Source organism: Ochotona curzoniae, unplaced genomic scaffold (genome assembly GCF_017591425.1).
Source record: "Ochotona curzoniae isolate NIBS_2020 unplaced genomic scaffold, NIBS_Ocur_1.0 contig_66, whole genome shotgun sequence".
Lineage (NCBI taxonomy): Eukaryota > Metazoa > Chordata > Mammalia > Lagomorpha > Ochotonidae > Ochotona > Ochotona curzoniae.
In genome coordinates, this window is record NW_024466512.1 from 9,038,463 (window position 1) to 9,052,138 (window position 13,676).

At 43.3% G+C, this 13,676-nt stretch overlaps 1 long non-coding RNA gene across 1 annotated transcript in view; it reads left to right on the forward strand.

Moving 5' to 3' along the window:
• Nucleotides 1–9,858, forward strand: part of LOC121164114 — a 54,965-nt gene extending 45,107 nt beyond the window's left edge. Inside the window, exons 3-5 of the long non-coding RNA XR_005885022.1 lie at nucleotides 1,784–1,897; nucleotides 4,098–4,275; nucleotides 9,412–9,858. This is a non-coding gene — a long non-coding RNA (uncharacterized LOC121164114). The remainder of the gene's footprint in view (nucleotides 1–1,783; nucleotides 1,898–4,097; nucleotides 4,276–9,411) is intronic.
• Nucleotides 9,859–13,676: the final 3,818 nt, after the last annotated feature.

Consider the following 13,676-nt stretch of genomic DNA (forward strand, 5'->3'; position numbering starts at 1 on the left):
AGGTTCCCCTCCGCTGTCTGCCTGGTTGGATGCGCTCCAGGACCTTAGGATAAGTGCTTTTCATGCTGTGCCCAAAACTGTAGTTTTACGTGCAGGCGCACTGTGGATGCCAGAAGCCCATTCCATTTCCTTTTGGAATTTGTTCACACTCCATGATTTCTCCAGTATTTATCACTTTCCTCCTCTAAGTTCCCAGAATCTCACAGCCACTCCTGAAAACGGTTCCAACAGGCCTCCTGTTTCTCATTCCAGAAGCACAAAGCAAGGCTAGACAGGGTAGGAGGATAATCTATCAACAACCTTGGGTTAGGCCATACTTAACTGCTTTCTTCAAAAGCAGCATAAGGGAGCCTCACATGGTAGCCAAGTGGCTAAAGCACTTGCCTTGTACACACTGGGATCACATATGGGCGCCGGTTCGTGTCCCAGCTGTCCTGCTTCCCATCCAGCTCCTTGCTTGTGGCCTGGGAAAGCAGTAGAGAACTTCCCAAAGCCTTGGGACCCTGCACCCATGAGTGGGAGACCCGGAAGAAGCTCCTGGCTTTGGATCGGCATAGCATCGGCCATTGCGCTCACTTGCGGAGTGAATCATCGGACGGAAGGTCTTCTTCTCTGTCTCTCCTCTCTGTATATCCGCCTTTCCAATAAAAAAAATAATAATAATAATAAAAATAAATCTTTAAAAAAAAAAGCTGCCTAGGCTATCTAGCTGCAGTCTTTATCAAATTAGCAAACATTTACTGAGTGTCTCCTGGACACTAGGTTCGGCTTTAGGCCTTAGGACATGCTGGTAAATGAAGCAGTCAGGAATTCTAACTGGGCTGCTAATATCATAAAGGACACGGAAAATTCACAACAGACAGGAAAATATGGGGTATTGTGAGTTACAAAGTGGTGACTGGTCGCCTTGATTTTCACCCGCACAACAAATTCTAACATCTTTATTTCCTTTCTCTGACTTGCTTATGTTTTTACCCAGAAATAAGAAATAAGCAAGGAGTCTTGCGGGAACAGCACTTGGCGTCAGCTGCTGTAGTGACTCCATCTCACCACTGGGTGGGAAAACAATGAGAGGCACCAGAGAGGAACTGCCCAGGGATGAGAGGCAGAGCAGAAGCCATCCAACAGCTGCTGCTAAACTCAGCCTCACCTCCACTCTGCAGGTGACCTCACGTCTGCCTTTAGTGCCCAAGCACACAAGCAGGAGGCCCATCTCCACACGGGCAGTTTGTACAAGGGGTCTCAAAGAGAATGTGAAAAAAAAAGGAGGAGGAAATAGGCGTATTTCAGTGCAAAAACATGTTGAAATCCACGCTTTTTTTCATGTTACACATTTTCCATGAAGTTTTTGAAGACCCCTCTTATTGTGCCCAGAAACTGAGAAAGTTCCTTTGTGGCAAAGGAGTGTGTGGGTGTGTTCTACTTGTACTGATATCCATATGTTTCATATGTTATACATATGAACATGTGTGCATTCTACTCAAATTAACAGATATGTGTCTGATATCATATGTTTGCACAGTTGCAGAGGTATATGTATTATATCGTATTATACCTCATGGTATTTACTGTGTTCCTTATTTTCTGCATTTCCTGACGTTTTGATATCTTGGGGTTGATCCTGCAGAGGCTGATCTCTAGTAAGAACCTCCCAGAAGTGGATCTTGCATATGCAAACCCTGTTCATTCTAGAGCCAAGTACCAGACAACCCTGGTTCCTCCAAAGCCTGTTGGAAATTCTAGGCATCCATTCCCAAGGGTATTGGCCCTCTTGTCTTTCCAGAGGAACTTCAGCCAAGGCCTCCTGCCACCTTGTCCCCTTGCTCCGCCTCCTGATGACTCTGGTGATTCTGTATGGTCCTACACCATGCACCCTGCTTCCTGTTTCCAGCAATGTGTGAGTATAACAACTTCCTTGTACATAACACTCGTCTCTGGGTCCATGTATCTTAGCATAGTTGATTGAAATAAAAATCTCAGACCCAGTTTAAAAGGGACTTCTAAAGCTTTTTGAGAGATGATGGTCTCTGCACAGGTGCATCATCATCCTCATCATCACTGCTCACGTGTTGTAAGCTTTCTATGGTCCAGGTAGTGTGCTAAATACTTTGGAGTATTCAATTCTCAGTAGAGTTACTGCTCCATTTAACAGATGATAAAGCTAAGGTGAACTCATGTAAGTTGGAACTAGGATTTAAGTTTAGTTCCAGCTGATGAAGTGATTAGTTTTCAGCCAAAGGTCAGCCGAAAGTTTCTGTAAGAGGTCAGAGATAAATAGTTTAGGCTTTTCTGGACATTCGGTCTCCATTGCCACTGCAGAGTGAAAGCTGCCACTGACAACATGTGGATGGATGGCAGGATTTTGTTCCAATGAAACTTGACTTAGAAAAGTGGGGAATGAGCTGAGTCTGGCCCACAACCTTTGCTTACTGGGTGGCAAAGGTTGTCATGAATGCTGAGAACCCTGTGCCCTCCTACTTAATAACAGTGCTCAGCGGCATGACTCCGAAGACCTTGCACCTCAACTCCTCCCTCAGGGCTCGACTGCTGCGGACTTCAGTCCTGGTGGAATCACACAGCAGCTCGGAACTCTGTAATTCTGGCATTTCAGGAGTTGAACTTGGCCACCAGTAGTGGTAGACAAGTCACAGAAAAGGAATATGTGTGTTCATGTCCAGTGACAGGCCAAATCTGCCTGAAGAAGACATTTGGATGAACACTATGAAAGGGGTTTCTTTGGTTTTCCTCCAAAATGGTTTACTCAGTAGTTTACCTGGCCAAAGGGTGCATAAGTCAAAACTCGAGCCAGAAGGAGGAGCACATGCAGCAAATGTTGGCACTCATCAGGGATGATGCTAGGTGCTCAACAGTGCTAATTTCACTCATAATACCCCGATGCAGGATAAGTCTGGTAGTTTGGGACAGAAGGAAGAGAACTGAGAGCATTATCAGCATGCAGAGGGTCATGGGCTCATGTCCCAGGACAGTAGCTCACTTGGGGAGCCAGCAGCTCCAGAAACGAGCATGCCTAAGGATGGCAAAACTGATTAATGCACTGATAATCCACAGACTCTGAAGCGCAGGCTGCCTAGGTGATCAGTTTAGTCATTCACCCAAGATCATTCACATCTAACGATTCAACAAGCATTTCTTGAATACCTAGCGTGGTTCTAAGGCCTTGGAAACAAAGCTACAGGAGAAGTTGTGATATTTACAATGAAGGGACTTTCGGGTTATTTATTCCATGACTCGTTTCCATCCAGTCGAGGACAATCTAAAGTGGACTGCAACCTTTACAACTGGCACTGATGAGGCTACTTGGGCCAGGGTGGACGGTGGGAGCATGAGCTCTGAGATGTGGAGCAATAATGGTGATGGCTCCCACACACTGAGTCTGAGTCACACCCAGCACATCCATGACCACCTGCTGAAGTGAACCTTAACTCCTGAGTAGGAGGGTGGAGGTCTCCACCTGGATATTGTGTTTCTCTCTGCTGCACAGGCACCCTCACCTGCACTGCCTCCTGGTACATCCACTTCCCAATATTGGCTCCTAGGACTTCTCCCCTGCGGATTGCCTTCTGTAGCTCAGAACATCCATCGAAATGATGATGTCAGATCTAGTCCAATTCGCATGCTAAGTGTGCGTTTTGGCTTCTAAGAATCTATACAACAATAAACCTTAATGGTTCTTAACTATCTTAAGAAAACCATCTTAATGCTCTCAGGATTATAGAAATAAAACATGGCTTAGTAAATAGCTCAAACAATAATACCAAGTTTTTGCAAACATGTCACACCCCTCTCAAGATTCCAAGTACTTCAAGGATAGGATTGCTTTTATTCATCATCCTGTCCCCCCAGATCTGCTTACTTTGGCTCCAGCATGTCTACCTGCGGCTTGGCTCACAGTGAGAACTGAATAAGTATTTATCTGGATGAATGAATTATGCTGAGGACTTTTATAGCTAAACCTAGAGCAGATTTAAACATTCTATGTGAGACTTCTGGCCAACGATGTTATTATCATGTCTTTACTGCTGATTTCAAAATACCTCTCATCTTAAGAAATTACTGAAAAATTATTTTGTTGCCAGATTAATGAAATGTCTGTACCTTCTTGGAATGTCAGGCCAAATTCACCTCGGATCATCTGTTCTTGCTGGAAATTCTATCGCCGGTACCTTCAGATTGGAGCACTTCGGAGATGAATTATTTAATTCATGCTGAGAACATTTCAGTACTCCAGGTTGCTCACCTTTCAAAGTTCCTCAGGTATTTTGCAAGAATTGGTGAGTTAAAATATTCCTGGGTTAGAGGTCTTAACTTCATTGAAAATTGAGTGCACGTTTTTATCATTAAATCATGAGCATCAGGGGACTCACGTTTCTGCTGGAGGCGTGTTTCTTATTAGGCCGAAGCTTTTCAGTCTGTACAATTAATGGTTCATCGCACACCAGGGAACATTTATTAATTTTCATTTTACTTGTTTTTTTGAAGGTTGTACAGGTTACAGGTTCTAAGTTGGAGTTACTGAAATTTTAAAAGGTGTAAATAGGTAAATATTATGGCTCTTGGAAAAGTGAGACATTGTCCCCTTTAAGCATGTGATTAATATACTAATAAAAATGTCATCAGCCTTCCCTGATAAGGTGATACGGCCAGGAAGACACTTCAAATGTGTGCGTGTGTGTGTGTGTGTGTGTGTGTGTGTGTGTGTGTGTGAGTGTGAGTGTTTGGCTTCCATATCAAATAGGACATTTGGAGATACTTCATACAAGAAAATTACTTTTACAAATAGATCATCGATGCTTTGTTGTTTCTATATAATAATTATAAATAAGACACAGTACTTTTCTATGCATTAGCTATAGATTTTGGCTGCTGCATTTGTTAGCTTATCTCAGTATTGGGGACACAGACATTTTTTTTCTCTTATCAGGTCATGCATCATGAGTACTAATAAAGCTTTAATTGTTAAAAAGTGGACCTCCTAATTATTCTGTTGTGGACATGAAACTCACTTATATTTTAATTTAGTAGTCAAGCAGTTAGCTCCTTATACTACTCTATAAAAAATACCTGATGTTGGCACTTACACATTTTAATATATATTTACTTTAGAAATAGTGGTATTTCTTAAATAGTTTTGAGAAACAATCACATACTGTCTGGCTCATACATTTTTCTGAAATATCTATTGTATCTATTGTATTTACTGAAAAGCAGAGTGATAGATGGAGGATGGTATCCATTGGCTTACTCCTCAAATGCCACAGTGGCCATGACTGGTCCATGTCAAAGCCAGGAAGCAAGAATTCCATCTTGGTTTTCTGCAAGAATGGCAGGGACTTGAGCATTTGCCGCTTCCCCAGGCATGCTAGCAGGGAGCTGGACTGTAAGTGCAGCAGCCGGCATGCCAACAAATGCTCATATTGGATGCCAGCATCTCAGGTGGCAGCTTAGCTTGCCACACCATAACACCAGCTCCAGGTCACCTATTTCAAAGTGCACCATTCAATGATTTTTAAAAATTTGGTACTTACTTGCTTTATCTGAAAGGCAGAGAAAAGAGAGAGAGAGAGAGAGAGAGAGAGAGAGAGAGAGAGAGAGAGAGAAATCTTCCATCTGCTGATTCACTCTCCAAATGCCTGAAGCAGCCAGGCTGCGTCAAGTCTAACTAGCAGCTGGGACCTCATTCCAGGTCTGCCATGGGAGTGATGGTAAGCCCAGTGCGTGAGCACCTGCTGTTCTCCAGGGTGCACAGCCTCAGGCAGCAGAGCCAAGTCTCTCTCTATCCAGGCACAACAGCTCCGGGTAGTAATGGCCCAAACAGTATGTCAACCATTGTGCCAAATACTGGTTTCCATTGAACACTTACAAATTTATTCACAAGTTGTGCAACTGTCATCATTATTTTAAAACATTTTCTATCAAGCCAAAACCAGATCCTGTACCCGTTAAAAATCACTTCACATTCATTCCATGAGATGAGCCCCAGTCGACCACTGATCTATATTCTGGACCCATTCATTAAGCAGAATTGAGAAAGAAACATCAATGATCTCAGTTTTAGTAATTTTTTATTGCATTATCATGATTACATTCCATATGACATTCAGTTAATGACATTCCTCATCTTAAAATTGTTATTGTTTAAAATAATGAGAGTGATGCATGATCATTTCAACTCCACTGGTAAACTGCAGTCACATTTTGTTGGCCTGCATTACTTTCTACTTGGCTTATATTTTATATCTAATGCCTACACCAATCAGAAATGACAAGTCAGAAGGATGAATACTGAAGCTACATACTCAGCAGTATCAAACTCCCTTCCTATATTTCAGTTTTCTTCCCTCATTAAAACACACACACAGAGTAGTCATGGTCACATTTAGTGAGCAGATTTTATCCTGTAACAAGAAGCAGTGGGCCCCTCCTTTCTTTTTTTGTTTATTTTTATTGGAAAGGCAGATTTATAGAGAGGAGGAGAGGAGAGACAGAAAGATCTTCCATCTGCTGGTTCATTTCCCAAGTGGCTACAATGGCCAGAGCTGAGCCAATCCAAAGCCAAGAGCCAGGAACTTCTTCCAGGTCTCCCACATGGGTGCAGGGTCCCAAGGCTTTGGGCTGTCCTTTAACCTCATTCCCAGGCGACAAGCAGGGAGCTGGATGGGAAGTGGAGCAGTCGGGACATGAATTGGTACTGATATAGGATCCCGGCGCATGCAAAGCAAGGATTTAGCCACTGAAAAACCCTGCAGGGCTCAATAAGTATTGATACATTTTTATGCATGTTGTAAAAATAACATTTGTTTTGTGTTTTGCCTGTGCATGTGGTTTATTTCTAATCCACAGAAATAGAACACTACATAAAATAGTGTTCTGTGTAGACATTGGATTTCACTGATTTTCTTCATGGCACTATTAAAAAACCCAAATTCACTTCTTCAGTCACTCATTTGTCCAATACGCATGGATCAATGAATGATGATGTACGTGACACAGGGCAAGGCCCGTGGAACAATGGACAGCACAAACTTGCCCAGCGTCAGCCCATAAAAGTGTGACTACCTTCTCAGAAGGAAGGAGCTCAAAGAATCACACATCTTTTCCTTTCTCTTATAGCCTGTATTTTGCAGGAAAAGTCAGCATCATTGGCATATAACCACCTTTTTAGGTGAATTAGGCCTTCACTGACAGCCCGTTTTGTTCTAAAATTCAACAAACTCTGGGAAAATCTTATTCCACACCATCTTTTGAATATGTCATTTGCCATTTATATTTGATGGCCTTAAGCAAAAAAATAAAAAAGTTATAAAAAGGTATTAATGCAAGTAGATAATAAAGCTGCATTCTATAAACCTATAGCGGCTTACAGTAATCAGTAAAGCATGCAAAAGTCTTTCATCTATTCAAAAATATGCAGTGCACAGAATGTCTGCTAAGGTGCATGACAAGTCAGAGTTAAATATATATTAATAAATGAATTAGCTTCATAAATAATAGCCATAATGACATTTTAGGAGACAATAAGTCTGAGGATTGTCAGAAAACGGTTGCTGTATGAGTTTCACGTCTCAGTGATTCTTCAAAATGAATAGGCTTTGCGCGATGGTTCAGACCTGCGACCAGCCTATTTCCTTGAATAATTTACTTGTTGTCAATTTGTACAGCCACATTACACATGCAAATTGTGCTGCCTGTGCAAACACCACTTGGAGATGATAAAAACAAATTTACGAAGGCTATAGAAGAAGGATTTATTTCACTTTCTCACCCAGGTCAAGCAATACATGTATCTGACGATTGTGTGTACCCAATTTTGTTGTAATTATATCAGCAAATTATTCCTTATAATCTTATTATTTTTAGCAGTCTCCTTGTGCTTGGGATAATTAGCTTTCTTCACTCAGTGTAAAAACAATTCAACTTGCCAGCCAGGCAGGGCATAGCTCCATTATCTGTTTTGGGTTTAAATTTATTCCCTATATTCTTGGACACTTTGTGTAAATTAAAAATTTCATAGTCCCTAATACTGTACACGCTGTTCATTCAGTGATGAATTAAGGCCCCTAAACCTCTCCGTTTGCTATTAGATATCTCACCCACTTTATATGTTAATCTGTGCTAATGAATTCCACAACCCCTAGCCACAGCGAGATGACTAAAATTATTACCACTTACGGAGATATGCCTTTTTCATTTAAAGTTCAATTCAAATTGGTCCCATAAACAGTCTGCCACACAAAGATACCTCCTCTAAAGGGGAGTTACTTACCTCTAAGTAGACTTCTCTAAGGCTGCATTATCTAGGGCTGCACATTCCTAGGTCATGTGCCCCCAGGTCCGTGGCATGCGGGAGAGAACCCGTTGCTGACGGGCAGGTCTTTCTCCCTTCCGGGCTCTTCAGTTTCTCAGTGGCTAGATTCCTGGGGGTTCCTTGGGCCACACCCCTCTGCATAGCCCGTCCCACTCCACAGGCCTCAGGTGAAGAAGGAGGGTTGTGGAACTACCAAGTGAGCGTGCAAAGGCTGATTGTCACAAGCCGTTCCTACAGAGTGCCCATCAGGATGAAGTCATAATGTGCTGGGTTCTTTTTGTAAAATGTAATGTAAAATGTAAAGTCTGTATGTGTTCATGTTTTGAATTGATCACATCGTTTTTAGGAAGTAAATAATACTTCTCCTTATGGAAAGACTAGAAGATGTAAACAAAAAGCAGGAAAAGAAAAAAAAAAGTCACACAGATTCCCACCAATGGCCTCACCACCCAGTGGTGTTTAATCGTTTTACAGACTCGTTTCCTGCTTACCCTTGTAAGATGGCAGGCCCATCACTAGCCCTCTCATATGCCTTTTCCATTGCAACCAGAGGTCCTGCAAAAAGATGCCTGTCCTGTCTTCCTCTGTCTCCTACGTAACCCATTTGAAGAACGCTGCTGCTTTGGGTGTTTGGCACAGCAATTGAAACGCTGCTTGGGACACCTGCCTTCTGTAGTGGAGTGTCTCGTTTGAGTCCTGTGTCGTTTGCCACAGGCCTGCTGCTAGCACCCACCCTGGGAGACGCTGACAGCTCAAGTGCTTGAGTCCCTCTCCTTCACGTGGGAGACCCAGGTGTAGTTCTTAGCTCCTGGTGTCTGCCTGGCTCGGCCCTGCGTGGGGAAGGCATTTGGAAAGTGAGCCAGTGGATGGAAGAAGCATCTCTCGCTCTCTGGATTTTTCTCTCATTTTCAAATAAAATACATTTTAAAAAAAAATGTCAAAGCCTTTATTCGCTGTCTTCCTCTAAAGTTGAGTGATTTTCAGAGCCTCAGGTGCTGAGTCTCCGGGCTGCATTCGAACAGTTCAGTTAGTTCTCTCACTGTATCTCTAACGTGTTCTCTGTAATTCCTATCTTGTAATGTCAGCTTCCACTGATGCTATGGCAAACGTGGATGTCCTCAATCTCCTGGCACATGGAGAGATTCGCTGGCGTGGGCGGTGCCTCACCTGCTCGGCGGGCTCTGCAGTTGATCTCTATTCCTGGTTTTGCAGAAGGCGACATGGCAGGTCCGCCAGGTTCCGTGCCCTGACTGTGACAACAGGGTTGGTGCCCAGGCCTGTGTGACTTCTGAACGCGGTACTCCCCAACTTAATTCTCTTCTATAATTGTCAGTTAGGACTTGGGCATGGGGGCACTGGGGCCTTTTCAGTATTTCTCTTGAAAGACATACCATTCCCAAAGGTAAATCTTAGAAAAGCTTTTCGGTTAGAAATTCAAAGCTTCATACACTAGTTTGTTTTGAGCTTCCTTAATGAGTCACTGTCTGGAGAGGGCTATTTACATATAGCAACTGTTTTGCTTCGGGGGAGTTTCAAACAGTCTACCTTTTAGAGTGCCTTCTGCTTGTAAATCAAAACGAGGGACTGATGCAGGACTGAAGGCCACGCAGTGCTTGCTAACACTGGCGTCCCATGCTGGACAACGACTTGAGACCGGGCTGCTCTGTTCCGGATCCAGTTCCCTGCTAACCGACCTAGGAAAGCAATGGAAGATGCTCCAAGTGCTTGGGCCCCTGCACCTCTGGCGGAGACGCGGAGAGTGCCCCTGACTTCAGGCTGACCTAGTCCTGGCCTCTGTGGGCTCTTGGGGACCGAGTCATTACAATGACTCCTCTCCCCTCCTCACCTGGCACTCTGTCAAATAAATAAAAAATAAATATATAAATCAGTTTTAAGTCAAAGCAAGCTCTTGATAATGAGATGTTTTTAATTCCATGGTTAAGAAAATGCCCACCCACCAGTCAGTTCCACAGCACACCTGGCTGCAGCACAGTCAGGACCCAGCCTGAGACCGTCCCACCTTCTGCTCCTGCGTTCTGGCCACTGACACTACCAGGGTCACAGGCCAACACAGCCGGGATGGCAGCACACATGAACTTAGAGGACAACTGAATGTCATTTTACAATAGGAAGGCGTCGAGTGCAGCCTAGAATTCCCCTGAGATGACCTTGGCAGGACCATCTGGGCAGCTCCCAACAGGTTGTCTTCTTGCAAGGGAGGGCTGTACCTCAGGGAAGCAAACCCACATGGACTGTGACTCAGCACGTGCCCTGGGACGTGTGTTTCCCTGTAGGAATCTCCCGGGGAAGTCTGGTTCTAGCAGTAGCACCCCAGGGAAGTGTGGTGTGGACAAGGCCCGTTGTCTGAGCTTCTCCACTGCTGACCCAGCCCTTGTTGGCGCACCTGGTCTTCTTTCTCCCCATTAAAAACACCTCTCTGGAAACCAGCCAGGCAGATGGTCACATCGCCACACACTGGCTCAGCAGAGTGTACTGAATGTTGACTCTCAGGATTAATTTCTTGCGATGGAAGAAATTCTGGGAAAAGATAATTGGTGCCAGGAAAATGTTCCCAGGAAGCAGGAAATGATGGAATTTGAAGATTTTCTGTGTTGTAGACATGTTAGTTGGAGAACAGTGGGATGCCATGTGGAGGGGCTGGAGACTGACCCTGGTCCGGGTGACAGTTCACTCTCCTGGGAGTAGAGTTCATTTACCTGCAAAGCAGATGCATGGAAGCCTCCCCTGCAGAATCTGTGTGGGGTTGAGTGGCTAGCATGTGTACAAACACTTGGAAGCACTGAGTTCATTTTATAAGCATCTTCCTCCTCCTCTTCTTCTTCTGATTGTTCTAGGGAAGGTTGTGTGGTGCAGAAGAAGGGAGATGGGCCTGGGGGTTGCGCCTTTCTGGCCTCAACTACAGACTTTGGTGTAGTCAGCTTTGTGACTGCGAGCCTCTGATGTTTCTGAACTTTGAGCTCCCTTTGCAGAGAGCAGGAATCACTCAGGGTATCTCTTACTGTTGTAAACATAAAGTGCATGTGTCCTGTTTGTCAGGATGCTTGTTCCTGGCAGACACACATTAGTGCGTTGTTATTATTAATACATAAAAGACAGGAAAACATTAAAATTCTACAACATAATTTTCTAAATATTAAATTGCCGCTTACTGTTACTTAACTAAATATGGACATTCGCTTGTTTGAATCTAAATAGAGTTTCCAGGCTTATGAACCATAAATGCTATTTCCTTTATGTAAACATTTTCCTACCATCTAAAACAAACAAATAAGAAACACAACAGTGCCATTCAGAGGAGCATCCCAGGGATGTTCCATGCAGAGGGAAGCGAGTGGATTGTTGTTGTAAAGACAGATTTACTATCTGGAAAATGTGCAGTCTATCTTAGTAGCATTTAATGAATTTCAGAGCTAAGAAACAGAGAAATACAGGCTTACGGAGAATTATGGAGAAAAGTCTTCGAGTTTCTAATTAACTGAAAAATAGTAAACTAAATATTTTTTCTTCTCAGAATATTTTAAGTCCTATTTCTAGTGTTAAAAACTTTGTGATAGGGCCTGGTGCAATAGCGTAGTGGTTAAAGTCCTCACCTTGAACGTGCTGGGATCCCACATGGGCACAGGTTACAATCCCGGCGGCCCTGCTTCCCATCCAGCTCCCTGCTTGTCGCCTGGGAAAGCAGTTGAGGACGGCTCGAAGCTTTGGGCCCCTGTACCCTTGTGGGAGACTCAGAAGAGCTCCTGGTCCTAGCTTCAGATTGGCTCAGCTCCAGCCATTGTGGCCGCTTGGGAAGTGAACCATGGGATGAAAGATCTTCCTCTCTATCTCTCCTCCTCTCTGGATATCTGCCTTTCCAATAAAAATAAATAAATCTTTTTGAAAAAGGAAAAGTACCCTGAATTATTATTGCAAAATAGATTATATGCTATTATTTAGTGTATAATATTCATAGGATTCATTTTTACTGATATAAAGGCAACTATATAATATTTTACATCTTACCGCTATCACACATTTTTTTGAAGATTTATTTATTTTTATTGGAAAGTCAGATATACAGAGAGCAGGAGAGACAGAGAGGAAGATCTTCTGTCTGCTGATTCACTCCCCAATGGCTGGAGCTGAGCCACTCTGAAGCCACGAGTCAGAAGCGTCTTGTGGGTTTTCCGTGCAGATAAAGGGTCCCAAGGCTCTGGGTCATCCTTAACTGCTTTCCTAGGCCATAAGCAGGGAGTTGGATGAGAAGCAGGGTTGGGATTAGAACTGGTGCCCATATGGGATCCTGACATGTGCAAGGCAAGGATTTTAGCCACTAGGCTATTATGCCGGGCCCACGGTACTTTTCTTTTAAAACTGTTTTAACTTTGTAAAATTGTTCTAGATCTTCCCTGAGTTTTACTTTTTTTCCTCCCCCATAGAATCAGTTGCAAATGTTTTATGTTAGTGCCTTTCTAAAAATTCTTTTGCGGGATCAGTGTTTGAAAGCACAATCTTTCAGTATTGCCTTTAGTTCTATTCCTATTACTTTTCACCTCGTGTACTGCTACAATCAACTAGCAGGGTTCCCCAACGCCCACCTACATGGATTTGTTAAGCTGCCATTTAAGGAACTTCACAAATGGGCATCTCCTCAAACCTTCCTACTTTTCTATGGTTCAATTCAGGTTCGGGGAACTTTGAATGGCTGAGCGCGGTCATTCATGTGTTTGTGACAGCAAAGTCAAGGGCCTGTCACAGAGCCGTGCTATTTTTCCCAATAAACCACCTATAATTTCTCTGGTTTTGCTAAAATGAATTTCCCAGTTGCACACACATATCAGAAGTTCCTCAGATCCTCTTAGGATGAGTACATACCTTACTTTTATCAAGAAATTCTTCTGGAATCCCAGTCAGATTCCATTGCTTCCAACTTAGCATGCTCGTGGGCCTGCATGGTCTGCTTTGTGTTAGGGTTGTTTATGTCTGTCCGTCTCCCCAGCCTGGTCGTGGATTCTTGGATGCCAGGAACCATCTGTCTCGTCTAATCGTCCTTCCCTTTCATCCCCATCACTCAGTGTTTCCCATGATGCTTTGAATCCAATTGCTAGTAAATCAATGCTAGAAAAATTTCATTCAAATTGCATTTTAAACAGAATGCAGTGGGATATGTGATTTCTGTAAGAAATTAAAGGCGTTTTTCCAGTTTTAATAGCAATTTTTTTTTAAAAAGCAATGATTAACTAGGCGCTATCGTGCAGAATGAGTTTTCTCCATAGGAATGTGTTACGGGCGTCAGGAAAATTGATGCCAAATGCACTCACTATGTATCATTTACATACTCGCCCCAATC